We start from the raw sequence: 16,447 nt of genomic DNA on the forward strand, positions 1-16,447 counted from the left end.
TAGACCTAGAAGATTTGATGAGGAAAATAATGTACTTCGATTTCTTCAGAACATTTTTAATCACTTACTTTGAGAAATGTCAATTGTTGGTATTTATTAAACTTTAGACTAAAACTCATCAGCATTTTTTAAGCAGACACATTTTCCTGGGCATTATCAACATTTATGAATAGGTTCTGGTCACTGCCCTTGAGAAGTTCATGATCAGACAGAAACAGGTTCAAGAAACAAATATTTGATAAATAAACCACAAAGGGTGGCATTTTTCAGGGTAACTCAAACTAAGAAGCCGTCTTGAGGAGAGAACATTTCTGTTTTCTCACAATTTCTTTGCTCTGAAGGATTTCCATTCATTTTAACAAGGACTAGCTGGGGAGGACATTCTCTTTATCTTATTTAATGTTTTGTTTTTGCTTTATATTCCCATTCCTTTTTTCTAGAAAAGAGAGGCAAATTTTTTGAAAATGTAAATTTAGCATAAAGGACAGATGTAGTAGGATCTTTTTTTTGTGCTGGGGCTTACACTTATAGCTACTTTTTAAAAATTTTGATGTTTTCAAAGTGCTCCATTCACCAGCATATAGGGGGATGTGTTGGGGGATATTTTTTAATCTTCTGAATAATTAAATTGTTTTATTATATAATTCATAATGATCTGAAAACTGTAATGAGGTTTAGTGCAAATGATTTGATCCAAATCAATAATTAATACTGAGTGCCTACTTGACAATAAAAGAAATAGTGTGTATATTTATCTTTCTGATGTTTGCGTTACTTCAACAAAACTCTGGCTCTTGGCAAGAGAAATTGCCCATTGCCCTTTCCTAAAATACAATCCTGAAAATCTCCTCTCTGTGGGAATAGGCTAAATTATTAGGTGGACTACAGAGCCCTAATTTGACAGCTCTAAAGAGAGAGGAAAAGGAAACAATAGCAATAATAACTATAGCTAGTTCTTTTCTTCCTCGTCTTCAGTCCTTGTAACTTAATCCTTTTCTGCCATATCTTATTTGACAATCAAATCATTGTTATAAAGCAGCGGACAAGAGTAAAAGCGTAGTAAATGTAGCAAAGAACTATTTCTTTTATTTCTTTCTTCAAATTTTAAGCTCCTTGAAAATTGTGTCTTCTTGAGGTCTTTGCCCCTGTCTAGAAATAACAAAGTATACACATAACATTCATTGAATTAAAAATTTTAATTCCTTCATCAATGCTCTTAAGTCCAGTATATTTTGAAATTCTTTGAGTCCTTTTATAACACTGGAAATAGGAAATGGAGTTATCACTAGCACTCAAGTTAATTGGGTCTCACCCTCTAAATGATTCTTTTAAAGCAAATAGATAAATCTTAGAGGGCACCACATAGAGTTATCCTGTAATCCATCCTTATTAATAATTTTAAAACAATATGACAGGACATTTCCTCCTTAATATTGCTTAATATGAACCTCTTTACAAAATCCGCTGGTATTTTCACTCAGAAAATTATAGAGAAATCTGTTTTCCCCCGAGGCTGGATTAAGTGGAAATGGTAAAGATTTATGAAGAAATTCCTCATTACTGGGGTTGAATTACATAGGTTGACAGTAAGCATGAACTTGGAATATGAAGAATGGATTTGGATTTTTCCATAATTTGTTCAAACTGGTGTTTTCTTTGGGTAATTTACAAACATTTATTATGAAAGTTTATTTGTTTCCATGATCTAAACAAACACCATTATTTCTAGATGAATATAGTCTTATCAAAGAAATGGTCTGAATAATAATAAACTCTCAAAAACATAAGAAAGTTAAGTAAAGGTCATTTCATACATAGTTACTGAACAATGCAGAACCACCAGGCAGTCAAAATAAAGTCTAAGCACTAAATTGCATTCACTTGCATGAAACCAAAGAAACATGTAGTCTCCTGTTTCTTTTTTCTTTGATTAGAAAATTTATTCAAACTTTTCAGAGAAAAAAACTTTGAAGGGAGATTAAATTCAGAAAGTTAATTTTCTTGAATCCAATCTAACAACAGGAAAACATGGTAAAGATCATTCCATAATACAACAAAGAACCGAACTGCAAGACGATTTATAATGTATAGCAGGTGAACTGTACCCTATAGAAACTGTAAATGATGGACACTTCTTCATGCAAAAAAAAAAAAAAAGTTAGAAATAATTGTTTTTCTCTTGCATGTAGCTTGTCATTCTGCACACAGGATTCAGATATCAATAAGGATATGACAATCCCAGGTCAATCTTAAAATGTCTTAATTGCATCATCTTCTCCCTTTGTCTCATTTAGTGTTGTATTCACAGCTCTGAACCTGTTTTATACACTTCTCAGGTTTTGATTTTTTAAGTGTGAACTCTGCTGTGAGAAGAGATGAGCAATGCTTGAGAAGCTGTGCCAAGCCATCAATTGTCCATTGTCTTCAGGAAGGGCATGCTCTTCTTGAGTAAATGGTCCCTGTTTGGTTCGGGACTGCTCCAGTTCACTGGCACAGGAAGAAAGTACTTTGCCAGTATCACTGACCAAGCTTCTGATATAAAAACCTCTTCCACATTCAACAGCTAATGTGAATAATGGCTGCTAGGATTTTTGAAGGGACAGTCTGTATATAGTAACTGGTCTGGCAGGTTTTGCTTCTACTACTTCACCTCTCTTCATCAAAGTGGAAAGTCTCTGTTTGTCTTTTTTTAATGTGGAATGAGGAATGGGGTGGTATTTGCATTATATTTCATGTAAATTTCCGTAGAAAACTTTCAATATCATCTTCTGTCATTTTATCTGTCAAAAATGAATGGAAAAAATGACACCAAAAAAACAACAGAAGAACATATGCTATTTTCACTAAACCAATAGCTCTGAAAATTCATTTTTAAAAATTATCAAGAAAGCATGTACTACAATCTATGTTTTATAGGCAAAATTTTACCCTGTTGAGATGAATAAAATATGAATGGATGAGATAAACAGTGACAAAAGTACTGTGTTATTATTAAGACAAAATTTCCTTTGCTTCAGTTTTTCCCCCAATAAAAATGAACTAGTCATCTTACATGCATTTAGTTGGTTCTTACTAAGGCCTTTAGAATACCTGAGAAAAATGCCATGCTAGCTATTGAAAGTCATCAATAGGTCTGGCAGTCATCAGTAATGAGGTGATCAGAAAGGAAGAAATGTAAAACCCATATATTCCTTTCTAAGTTTCTCCAGGCATCACCTATTGTAAATAATATTAAAGTAGAATTGAAGATTATCAAATGTTAACTACTTTAAATTTTTACCTGAGAATGAAATCATAGAACTGTACTCTGATTTTTCAAAATTATTCTATGTTATGGCATAAATCATACACTCACATTCAACATTGTCTCCAAATAAAGTTGTATTTATCTGCTTCACCTGCACCCAAACTTTTCTGCTCTTAGAATTTCTGTTTTTTTAAATAAACACTTAAGTCAGGAATATGATTTTGCCTCAAAAATGGGCCATTGCAAAAAGAGAATATATATATATATAAAACAAGGATTTTAGAATGATTACTAAGCAGTTTTTTTCAGAGTGCAGTTCTATAATTTTAAAAACTGAGAATAACAACACTAAAATTCAGTCATTTGGGATTTCCATACATACTTGCATATGAGTTCTTACATATTCCATATTCAATAATAAAATAATAGAAAGTTTCTATAGCTTGTTTAGATCATAGACAATGGAAAGAAGTGACTGCCTCTTTTTCACTCTGTGGGAAATTTGTTTAAATAGTTTTTATTCTGGTATATACATGTTACATCTCTATAGACAATATTAAATAAGAGCTAATTAATGTCTTTTCAAGTTCTGTTCTAACAGCAGAATAAAAATTTAAAAGCCAGCATGAAATACTGTGCCCAGATTTCAGCATCATTATAGAAAGACAGGCTTAACCTTAATGTGACCTTGAGCCTTACAAGATAAACATGAACAAAAAATCAGACTAGATTCAAACAGATAGAGATGGTCTACAGAATTGAAAAGAATTTCTCCTAACACCTAGCAGGTTCGCTAAGGAAACTCTCACTTAGATGGCTACTCTATTCAAATTGTTTCTCACTTACAGCAGAGACTATACTATATACTTCTGATACCTGGCTTTATTTCAGCTAATTAAAAAACCCCAATATAAAAGGGTAATACATAAAATTCAGAAATTTGAGGTTAAAACAGAACTATAGCTTACTTTACGAAAAGAAGTAGAGAAGCAGTTATTTAGTAATTTCAAAATTAACAAAGATTTTAGGTTTCTATTTCAAAATTTAGCCATGAGCAATCAGATGTGTCATTTGTAATCCCTAAATACGCTTTTGGGGTGAGAAAAATGCCAAATATAGCAACTGACATGAATGTCAGAACCAAAAAGTTGGACAGAAGCAATACAAAACTGTTCTTTAGCTTTGCATTCCTATGTGGCTATTTAAAAACATAAAATAATATTGTGTAATATATATTACATATGATTGAGCTATACATAAATATCAGTTGTAATATGTTAAAATAAATTAAAATAATCTCAGCATATTTATACTGTCAAAATAAGAGTAATATAAAAAAACCATTACATAAGTATGGTTATAGCATAAAATGAATTTTTAGTTATTAAATTATTTTTCTATGAAAAATTTATTATGCAACATGTTATAGTGTGCATCAAAATTGACAGAGTTAAGTGATAAAAATGAGGTTTATATGTGTCTGAGCTATGAACACATGTTATCAAAAGATAGCTAAAAAAGATAAATTTTCGCTACCATCCTAACCACTGGAATATGTTAAAAGAATTACACTTTAAATTCATGGCAGCATATTAAATATCTTCTGTAATTAAAAGCAGTATTCATAAACCTCCTATATTTTCTGTCTGAAAATGAAAATCCCTAAGTTACATGGTAGAAATAGTTATTAATAAGTAGATTTTAAAAGTGAGGATTCTGTGTAAAAGTGTGATGGTATATATATGTATATATGTACCTATTTGGCACACATGTATATTATCTATGCATTTATAATTTATAAGGAGAAATGGTGAGGAAAAATTATTCAGAGAAAATATTTTTCTCGGAAAGTCGAAGTGGCATATGGAAGAAGGAGATACAAACCAGGTAGTGAGAATAAATAGGGCTTTTATCAAAAATCAGTATTTTCAATGTAGATAAAAATCCTCACAGTTTTAACTGGATTTATTAATTTCAGGATTTAATTACCAAATTTTAACTTAAAATTTCAGGAATTAATCAACATATTTTTTTAACCTAAATATTGATTTTTGCTGTATTCATCATGTTAATTTTTTAATGACAAATAAAAGCCTGCATCAACCATTTTATGCCAGTATTTTCCTCATATGAATGCCCAATTCTTCCTTTCTTTTCAATTGAATATTTAAAATATTAGGTTTAGTGTTTATGGTTGAGAAGGACACCTCAAAGTTTCATAACCAGTTTACTCCCTCTTGCTCCAGCATTGCATATCACATTTTGCATCACTCTTCCCACCCTCTCATTTATTCATCCATTTATTCCTTTATGAACAATTACAAAGCACTTATTTTAAGAAAAGGTGTCTCAGTTTGAATGGTGCTTGCAATATAATGGGAAGCCAAATCTAAACTAATCATAGAAGTAGTTGTTTTAATTACCAATGTAAAGAATGAAGGGAAAGGGGGAATGGGATGGTTGGAGAGTGAGGAACATGCTCTACACAGAGAGAAAAAACTAGGCATGACCTGCACTGGGGAAAAAAAAAGTATGATTTTTTTTTTTTTTTTAGGTAAATAAAAGAAAGCCAATGGGACTGAAACACAAAAAATTCACAGTGAGACACAAAATGAAAATCATGAAATAACCCGGTCAACATTATAGGGAACTTGATGGTTGTGGTATAGATTCGTGTCTTTATCCTAATAGTAAAGGAAACCACTGACGACGTCCAAACTGGGAATGTTACCGTAGAGTCACATTTTTGAAACACATTAATCAAGTCAATAAATCCAGTAGACATCCATTAAATAATCTTTAAACTGAGACTAGTTGTTAATGTATGAATAGGCATGGATTTGATGTCTATACCAGATATTTAACTCAAGATAACATAGAATTGCATAATTAGGTTGTATATATTAATAAATTATTTAAAAAAAAACAATTTAAGAAAGGAAAAGAATTAAAGTGAAGTGTCTGTCTCCCATTTTCAATTTTTCAGAAAGTCTAATTATATCGTGTATTAAGTGCTTACAAAATCACTTAGAGCAAGAGAAGGAAGGACGTTCTGTTCTTTCTGCCCCCACTCCCCACTGCCCTAAACCCAGCCCACAACAGCGAATGGCTGGACGTACCCCGCAGAATCCCTCTAGCAGCAAGATGTTCTTTTGGTTCCCAGCGGTTTCCAAAACGTCTCTTAAATTGGCGGGCTGCTCTACAGTTTCTGGTGATGCCCTCCAGCAAGTTTCTTCTTCACTGCAGCGGTGGGACTGGGGTGGAAGAATGAAATGCAGTCTTGTGGGGCGGAAGGGGTGCCGGGGCCTCACCTAAGTTCTGAGTTTCTTCCTCGTTCAATTTTCCCTTCTGCAGTTGCCACGTTACACCTTGAGTTCTCTTTTACCCCTTTCAGTAGTTAACCATCTTTTAAATGGTGAACAGTTATTCATATTAAATTTACCCTGTTGAAATTACTTGTGTGGTTACTGTCTCCTGACTGGGCTTGACTGATAGGTTACAAAGCAAGCTAAAAGCAATAAACAGTTATGCTTTAAAGAAGTTTAAAATGTTGTAAAATACAAGGGGAAAAAAAGCCTATCAGTATTAATAAGTGGAATCATTGCAAGTTAATTTTAACTTTTAATTTTTTTCTGTATCTCCTTATATACACCCCACACATGTGTGTGTATATGTGTGCAGGTATAAAAACATGTGCATGTGTGTGTGTATGTGCAAATAAAGTACATGAATAAAGAAAGGAATGTAAATAAAGCAGGAGCAGGAGAATATATATATATATATATATATATATACACACACACATATATGATCATTATAAAATAATCTTTTTCCAAAGTCATCATACATTCTTTGAATCCATGCATTTTCATGACTGCATGGTGGCCCACCATAAACAGATTTCAATTTATTTAACTCTTTTTCTTTTGTTCTTTGACATTTAGTTTGTTTCCATTTCTTTTAACCTTTAAGTGATACTTCAAGAAATAACCTTGTAAATTTTTATAATAATTTGTCCTTGGATAATTATTCCCATTCTCTCTCTCTTTTTAAAATTTGGCAACAAGTGTTTCAGTGATAAAAGTGCAATTTTATATATGGAGAATGAACACCATGAGCTCTGATAGATATTTTTAATGAGATGATGAATTCCTGGGATAATACCGAAATTATTTTTCTTAATTTCACAACCTGAAATATTTCAAATATTCTAAAATCTGATGACACTAGACTAGGAACTGGCACAGTCATCAAAGCCATACCTAAAGTGTTATTCTGTAGCTAATGGAGTTGCTTCTCTTACAGCTTTGCAATTTTTTAATGGTATTTAACCTTGGCCTTTGCCTTCACATTATATCCCATCTCTTTCCATATGACTCATCAGCCACATCCCATAGTTACCTTGTGTTGGGAAGCCAACATCTATTTGTTCCAAGTCCTCTACTGTGTCATTCCATTTAGATTATACCTTCTTAGGCTCTTGTGTTTCCCTTCTTCACCTGAAAAAAATGGGGATTTGGGCTAATGAAATGATATCCAATATACCTTCTTGTGCCAACATTTTATGACTCTAGATTTTGCCCTTATACTACAGTTAATTTCTTATCAATTTTCAACATAAAATAGCCTAAAGTTCAATAGATAACATTGAGTACTCTAAGTGACCTCTCTTTCACTTAATAAAAATATCTGATTTTGAAATAAAAAAAAAATTAGCCCTGAAAATGTGACTCTACCTTCTTTTTAATTAAGTTTTATCTGTAACAAATAGCTACTGCAATTTTCTCTCTTTTGTGCAGAGGGTTATTTGAATATATCAAATGTTGAGATCTATATTAGCATCCTGTATCTAGGCAAACCAATTCCTGCTACACCAACTTGTCCAGGTAAGAGCAAAAAAGTAATTTTGAAAGTTATATTTAGTACAATTGAATGTATTCATAGCACAGCTGCAAATCCCTTAAAGTTGTTATAAACCATGCAAAACTACTTCCTTGTGACAGTTTGTTGAGCATTTAAATGGAAATCAGAGAACCTACGCTATCTATTTCAATTCAGCTAGCAATTCCACACTTAAAAATCTAAAATGTCTCAATACTATGAAAACATAAACTACCAAAAATTTATACAATTAAAGTAAAATCTATAATAATCATACAGCTTTAAAACATACATTCCTTTTATGAAATCATTTACAGTCTATACTCCCATACTATGTGTATTGTCTTCAAATCCTCTTATGTTCTGATTGTTTTTAAGATGATTTCTAAACATGGTTATCTGACATTATTTGTTTTCCCTATGTGACTCTTAGGTAGGAGGTTCCCATTTCCACTACTCCACTGAAATTGCAAAGTCACCCATGGCCTGTTAATTGACAAGATCAGGGGACAATTTCAGTTGTTCTATTTGAACTTTCTACCTCGTATGACTCTTTTGCCTTATTACATCTCCTTTGTTTTTTTACACTAAGTTATGGATTGAACCTCCCTAACTATTCCTTATATCCTTCACTTGCTCCTTTCCCCAAACTTCCATTTCCATGTTTTTCCTTCCTCTTTTCTTCTCTTCCTCCCTTCTCCTCTTTTCACTCTATAAATATAAGCAAAGTTCCATCTAAGGCTTCAACTATCACCTATATATTGAAAATTTCTGAATCTATATATGCTGCAAAGAAATTTCTTGTGAAACCTGAATCTGTATATCCGTCTGCCTACTGAACATCACTATCTGGAAACTCAAGTGTTCCATCTGAACTCATTATCATGTTTATCTCATTCACTCCCATTTCTTCTCCTCTTGTATTCCCACCAGGTTCTCTAATTTAGTGATGCAAACATCTATCTTCTAACCTAAGTCAGAAACTTAGATACCATCCTTAAATCCTTCTTTACTATCTATATTCAGTTAGTCAGAGCATTCTTTCAATTCCAACTCCTAAATACCTTTATGATTATTCTTTTAATTTCTATGCTTCCAGCACTTTCTGTGTTGAGATCTCCCCATATTTTACCAATGACATCCTGGCTAGTCTCCCATCAAAATTGTCTTCCTAATGAAAACTACAATGCTTTCTTTATCTCTTTTCTTTCTTACAATAGTCCCATGTTATGTCCCTTATCAAGTCATAGATATATTATTATTAAATATGTAGAAAAAATAGTTTCTGCAAAACTAACACAAAGCGGTCTTCTCTCCTTTCTGCTGGTTTATCGCCAAACATTTGACAGTGAGTCTGCACATTACCCAGTCCGATATTGTCAGGCAGTTGGTGACAGAAATTGAAATATTGGCTTTTTAGGGGATGATGTCTGATTTCTAACACTGGGCCCTATAAATCATCTATGTTTATCCATCACTTTTATGACCGTAAGCCTTCCACTCCTTAACACCATTGTGGCGCCAGTTTTGGAAACATCCCTAATTACTGGCTGAATATAATCTCTCCTGGAGCATCAAAATTTGCCTATATTATAACCACACAATATGGATGGAGCATGATGGTGACTAAAGACCATTTAAGCAAATCTGTCATGGACCACCTTTGAGCAAAAGTCCAACATTTTATAAAAGCATGTGTTAATCAGAACTAGGTTAAACACCAACTTCTAAGACTCTCTCTTGCCTATGATGCTGCATACACCAAACACAAAACAGCTTCAACAACAGTCATATGACTTTCAAATATTTTTTGGCATTAACTCAAGTATACTCTATCCCAAAGGTTCAACACTTTGTTACTCCTGGTTCAGTTTGAAGGTGGTGATAAAATTCAAGATGCAGTGGGGTCTGATGCCTTAGTTCACCTGGTCCTGGATAGGTCTCTAAAATGTAATCCAGATGCCATCTAGGGCTTGCTCCTTCTGGAGAGCTAGAAAAAAATGATAAAATCTCCAATTCCACTTAGTTTAGAAGATCAAAGCTATCCTCAGGATTTCTGTTACTAAGTATTAGGGAGGGAATTGGCTCATGTTCTCAGCGTCACCTCACAAAATTTCACTGGCTTTTCTCCTTACCCCTCTTACCACCTCATTCTCTAATTTTATTTCCTTTTCTGGAAATAAATCCTCTCATTTCTAGTATGGATACAGATAAACTATTGTAACTCTTGGGATCTTGTCTCAGTCTCACTATCTCCCAGTGGCTTCTTTAGGATATCTTCTTAAACAGGTGCATTGAATTTCTGAGACAATCCAAACATCAGCAGCTAAAATAGTATATTTTCATCTTCTTATAACTGTTAGTCTTATTACTCAACTTCAATGGTTTAAAGATCTATTTATTAGCTGTAATGTAGGCTCCGTTGAAGGGAAGCCCTATCTGGTACCTTAAAGATCATATTGTTCAACACCCTGAGACCTGCAGAAAGAAACGACTTGCAGCACCACACTGCTAGTTAACGTCAGAACCAGAATTGCAACTTAAGCCTTTGAATACACATTCCAATGTCTTTTCTATCACTCTGTGCTTCATTGATACAACCAAATAAATGCAATCAACATTTAGGCAACTTACTGAAAGAATTTTCTTCATTTAATCAAGTGATAAAGTTTCAAAATACTCAATAATTTATTTAAGAAAGAAGATTGTTAATTTATACTTCTTTTTCAATATTTAAATTGATAATAACCATTCATGGACCAGCTGTTTTTGTTAGTTTACTTTAAAAGAAAAAGATTATACATAGCTACAATTATTTACTCTTTCAAATTATAGTTCCAAGTACACATAATAATACAATTGCTAAATTAAATTTATCCGTGCTGTGAAGTCAGTTTTTATTTATTTATGTATTTTAATGATATATATGTATCCAATTTTATAAAATCAAAGATTTAGAGAAGTCCAAGTGAAAAGAATTATTTAAAGTAATTTTTAAAAATGGGTTCATATCTCCTTCAATTTATACAATTCCATTATATATTTATTCTTTCTAGTCAAGATAAGAAGTTTTTGTTAGAATAACTATAATTTTTTGCACATTTATTATGATACACACTGTGCTATATATATTACCCTATTTCTATAACTTCTCCATAAGCTAGGTATTATTTACTATTATTAGCTAAGAACACGAAGGTGCAGAAAATAAATTGCTCATTGTTGCACAACGAAGTAGCAAAGATTACATTCAAACCCAGGTCAAGTTCACCACAAAAAAACCCACACTTTTACCAATGTGAAAAATTGATTTCATCTTTGCAATTTTCAATACTCTTCCATTATCTATACATATAGAGCTATTTGCATGTAGGTTGTTTTTCAGAAGTTGCATTTTAGTATCTAAAGAACCACATTTTCTTTCATTTACTCACTCATCAATTCATTCATCAAATATTTATTAAGGCCTATTTTGTATCAGACAATGTGCCAGGTGCTAAGAATATAGAAGTAGATACAAATTAGGTAGTTCATTGTGAGCAGCCACCTTCCGGATTTGGCCTAGTAGACAAGCTGCAGCCTGCCCTTGAATTCCCCCCGCCCATCGAGTGGTGCCAAGATGGCGCCCACATCCTGCTTCCGGCTTCTGATGTATGTAACCACCCGCTGTATTCACCAATCATGCTTGTGTGCGTGGCGTTAGCCCATTGGATACACGCAAGGTTTATAAGAAAGTTCCCGGGCAAAGCTCGGAGAGACAGCCCACAAGGAGCCGTACCTGACGGCCGCATCGAGGTTGTTCTCCCCCGAGGTGTCTCGCCCCGGGTGGAACCTGTAAAGATGATGATTGCCTAGTCCCATTAAAAGTTTATCTGCTTTACCACCGCGAGTCCTGAGTGATCACAAGTGCTCCGGGTAAGACGTTGTCCGCACCCTCTCTCCCCTTATCTCTCTGGTCCCCATCGCCGGCCGACCGAGGACTCGAGGCGGGGCGGAGAAGCGCCGGACAAGTGGTGGCCCGTACGGGGCACTTCGAACCCGCAACCTCATTTGCGTTCCCCTCGCCCCGACGGAGACGTGCTCCCGGGATCCGTGGTTTGACCTCCGCGACTGATCACCGCGAGAAGGTAAGCACCCCCTTTCCATACGAGGACTAGGGCCCGTGGGCGTTCAGGTAGCCCCGGGGACTCGGAAGAGCTCTCCGAGTGATTACAAGACAGTGCCGGCTGCAAGCATGGGGCAGTCCGGGAGTTCACCCCTACTAACCCCCTTAAAGACCCTTTTGAAACAGTGGGGTATCTCAGTTAAGAGAAGCTCTCTCCAGCGATTTTTTGATGATGTGGCCACTTTTGCCCCCTGGTTTCCTTGTTCTGGCAGCCTTAATCTGCCCTCTTGGATGAAACTTGGTCGTGATATAGACCGAGCGCGCCAAACGGGTGTCTGTTTGGACCCGATTCTAGTCCTTATATGGGAGACTGTTCGTGCAGTACTTGAGTTAGAATCAGCCACAGGCCTAACTACGCCTACCGCCTTGTTGCAGGCGCGACATGCACTCCAAGAGGCTCAGTCTGTTTCATCTGCGGAGGGCTCCCATAAGGGCAAGCCGCCGGAGTCGAGTGCTAGTTCTGATAATTCTGACTCAGAATCTGAAAGTGAGGCAGATGAAGGGCCGGAAGCGCCTCCGCTGATTGACCTAGAGGGGCCTCCTGTCTCACCCACGCGGCCCTCCGCCCCACCAGCAACGGCTGCTGCGCCTCAGAGGATGCACCTGCATCCGGTGGATGGTTTCAGCGGTTCCGTAAAGGGCCCTTATAGAGGGCTCCCTCTGGCGGACATGCCGAGTACATACCCTAACCTTCCCGCGCAATGCCCAGAATCCCCACCCGACTACGCGGACCCTCCGCACCCTTCACCCAATAGGAGGCATTTTTGGAGGTGGAGCCCTTTTACCACATTCAGACCTTTTGGCGTTCTTGGCGGCTACCGACCGCTGCTCAATGAACCCGAACCAGCCTCCGAGATGTTCCCAGTCATTATCAATCAGCAAGCTCGTAATCATGAACCCTATGATTACAAGCTCTTGAAGGAGCTGAGGCAAGCCGTCCATCAGTACGGCCCTAACGCCCCTTACACCCTGAATACACCTGCAGATATCCTTCAGCTGGCTCGCTCTTGCTTGCCTCCTGGCAGGTTTATCGATTGGAAGGCGTGGTTTGAGGAGTTAGCTGAGGAACAAGCCGCAAGAAACGCTGTGGCAAGGCACGGCGGGTGGAATGCGGATATGCTTTTAGGGAAAGGTGTTCACACCCAGAATCAGACAGGATACCCCCAGGAGGTTTATGCCCAAATTTTTCGCTGTTTCATAGGGGCTTGGAAAAAATTGACAGGGGAAGGAGAGGCTCAGGCCTCACTCAGCAATATACACCAAGGCCCCACAGAACCTTTTGTAGATTTTGTAGCGAAAATGCAGACTGCGGCTGAGAGGATTTTCTCAGATCCAATGGTTGCAGAAACTGTGGTTAAGCAGATGATTTTTGAGCAATGCAATAAGGAGTGCAAGGTTATCCTGGCACAGAATAAGGGAAAGAGCTTGACAGAGTGGGTTCGGCTTTGCAGGGACGCTGGCAGCCCGTTAACTAATGCGGGGCTGGCTGCTATGTTAGCCAGCTCCTTACAAGTAAACACAAAGGACCCCAGAGCTTTAGAGGTAAAGCCAAAAAGATGCTATGGCTGTGGCCAGTCTGGGCATTTTAAGAGAGACTGCCCCAATAAAGATCAACCGCCTGCCGTTCAGCATCTCCACGGGCCACGTGCAGTCACTAGGCTGTGTGGCCGCTGCCACAAGGGGCCTCACCGCGCCGAGGACTGTAAGTCAGTCTTCAATGCGCAAGGAGTACGCCTTTCTGGTCGTCCTGAGCAAGATTCAAAAAACGGGCAGGGGGGGTCCACCCTTGCGGTGGGCCCCCAAACACACCAACGGACGATGCGGCCCCCATCCAGACCCGCGCATCTCCCAGATCAGCAGGATTGGACCTCCGTGCCACCTCCGGGCTCGTGCTAACCCCAGCTATGGGAGTCCAATTGGTGGGGACCTCTTTCAGGGGGCCCCTTCCAGTAGGAACCGTGGGGCTTATATTAGGGAGAGCATCCATAGCGTTAAGAGGATTAACAATTGTGCCAGGTGTTGTAGACTCAGATTTCACGGGTAATGTCCAGGTTATGGTGCAGTCTCTGCAGGGCACTCTGGTCATTGCAGAGGGCGATAGGTTGGCACAGCTTCTGCTCTTGCCCAGCCTGCATTCAGTCTTTCCAAGCAAGCCAGGACAGAGGGGGAATAAAAGATTTGGGTCCCCCGGAGAAGTTTTTGAGGGTCTTCAGATGTCCCTAGAGTCTCGACCCATGCTGACTCTTAAAGTACAAGGCCGAGCCTTCCTAGGTCTGTTAGATACTGGAGCCGATAGGTCGATTATAAGACAGCAAGATTGGCCCCCCGCTTGGCCAACGAACCAAGCGGAAGACACCATCAGAGGGATCGGCCAAATCTCAGCGCCCATGGTGAGCGCCATTACTCTCCATTGGGAGGATGAGGAAGGGCATCAAGGCAGTTTTCAGCCTTATGTGCTGGCCCTGCCTGTTTCGTTATGGGGAAGAGATATTCTAGCTCAAATGGACGTGACTTTAACCACTGGTTACTCTCCAACTTCTAAACAGTTGCTGAATAGAATGGGATATGTCCCGGGCAGGGGGCTGGGAGCCTCCTTGCAAGGGCGCGTGAAGCCCATTCAGGCTGACTCTAACCCCGGTAGACAAGGCCTGGGTTTTTCCTAGGGGCCACTGAGGGTGCATACCCGCCTACACCTATAAAGTTAACATGGAAAGTTAAGGCTCCAGTCTGGGTACCTCAGTGGCCCTTACCTCAGGAAAAACTTTCAGCATTGCATGCTTTGGTGTCAGATCAGTTGGAGAGGGGGCACATCGTCCCTTCCACGTCACCCTGGAACACCCCTATCTTCGTCATCAAAAAGAAATCAGGTGCGTGGAGGCTTTTACATGATTTGAGGGCCATAAATAGTTGCATGGAGCCTCTAGGACCTGTCCAGATGGGGTTGCCCCTTCTCTCAACTCTGCCGGAGCGGTGGCCTGTTGTTGTCATAGACATTAGAGATTGCTTCTTTTCTATCCCACTTCACCCTGAGGATGCCTCAAAATTTGCTTTAAGACAGACAACGGCCCGGCTTACGTTAGCAAAGCTTTTCAAAAGTTTTGTGATGTTATGGAAGTTAACCTAAAACACGGCATCCCATACAACCCTCAGGGGCAGGGTGTCATCGAGAGAGCGCATAGGACCATTAAAGAACTATTGCAAAAGCAAAAGGAGGGAATAGGTCATGGTCTGTCCCCCAGGGCCCAATTGTCTGCCGCCCTATTTACATACAATTATTTAAATGAAAACGCATCAACCATGACGCCTGCCCTACAACATACCACCCCAGGTCCTCCGCATAGAGGCCTGGTCCGTTGGAGGGATGTTCTGTCGGGGCAATGGAAAGGTCCTGACCCAGTGCTCAGCTGGGCCAGAGGCTCTGTTTGTGTCTTTCCCCAGGAACCAGGACGCCAACCAGTGTGGGTACCGGAGAGATTGGTGAGAACCGTGCAGTCGCCTGAGAACACCAAAGAACTGCAGCCTGACGGGTCGTTAAACCCCCAACGTGACCTGTTGGATCCAGTCCTCAACTCGCGTGATGAGCGGCCAAATGATGTCGACGGTGTCGACCACTCCCCAGCAGACCGGGAAGAGGGCCAGGAATATTGACCTTTTTTCCCTCCTGGTTCTCTTGGCCTAATCTGACCAACTGGGTTCTTCTTGCTGTGGGGTTATTAGTAGGTTTGATCATTGTTAAGAGTTTGCTGGAGCGTTTGTTTCAAAGACAACAGCAATTACGTGTTACCGCCATAATGGCCATGTCCTCTGCCTGTAACCCTCCTGATAACTATAGTCCCTCTGCCCAGCACCCATCCCAACCACTCGAAGCTGGGCATTCGGGGGTAAGGTTCGCAGCTAAGTATATGAAAAAATCTCGTATATAAACATTCGGTACCAGTGGCCCTAATTTTTGTCTCAGGTGGACCTCTTACGCAGAGTCCTAGTTGTGGCCAGACGGGACCCTTGGCGTTTGCACAGAGGCTCCTAGTGACGCCCTCGGCACTGGCTACCTTCTCCTAATCCTCCTGTCCCCCAGTTGCGAGACTGAGTACTGCAAGGAGGGCCACGTGGTTTCCGGCTCACGGGTTCTCCGGTCTCTATATGAAGTGAGCATT

At 38.7% G+C, this 16,447-nt stretch overlaps 1 pseudogene; it reads right to left on the reverse strand.

Annotated features, from left to right (window-relative positions):
• Positions 1–2,249: 2,249 nt before the first annotated feature.
• On the reverse strand, positions 2,250–2,775 carry LOC119513440 (annotated as a pseudogene).
• Between the last annotated feature and the right edge of the window lie 13,672 nt (positions 2,776–16,447).

This window comes from Choloepus didactylus, chromosome 2 (assembly GCF_015220235.1).
Source record: "Choloepus didactylus isolate mChoDid1 chromosome 2, mChoDid1.pri, whole genome shotgun sequence".
Taxonomy (NCBI): Eukaryota; Metazoa; Chordata; class Mammalia; order Pilosa; family Megalonychidae; genus Choloepus; species Choloepus didactylus.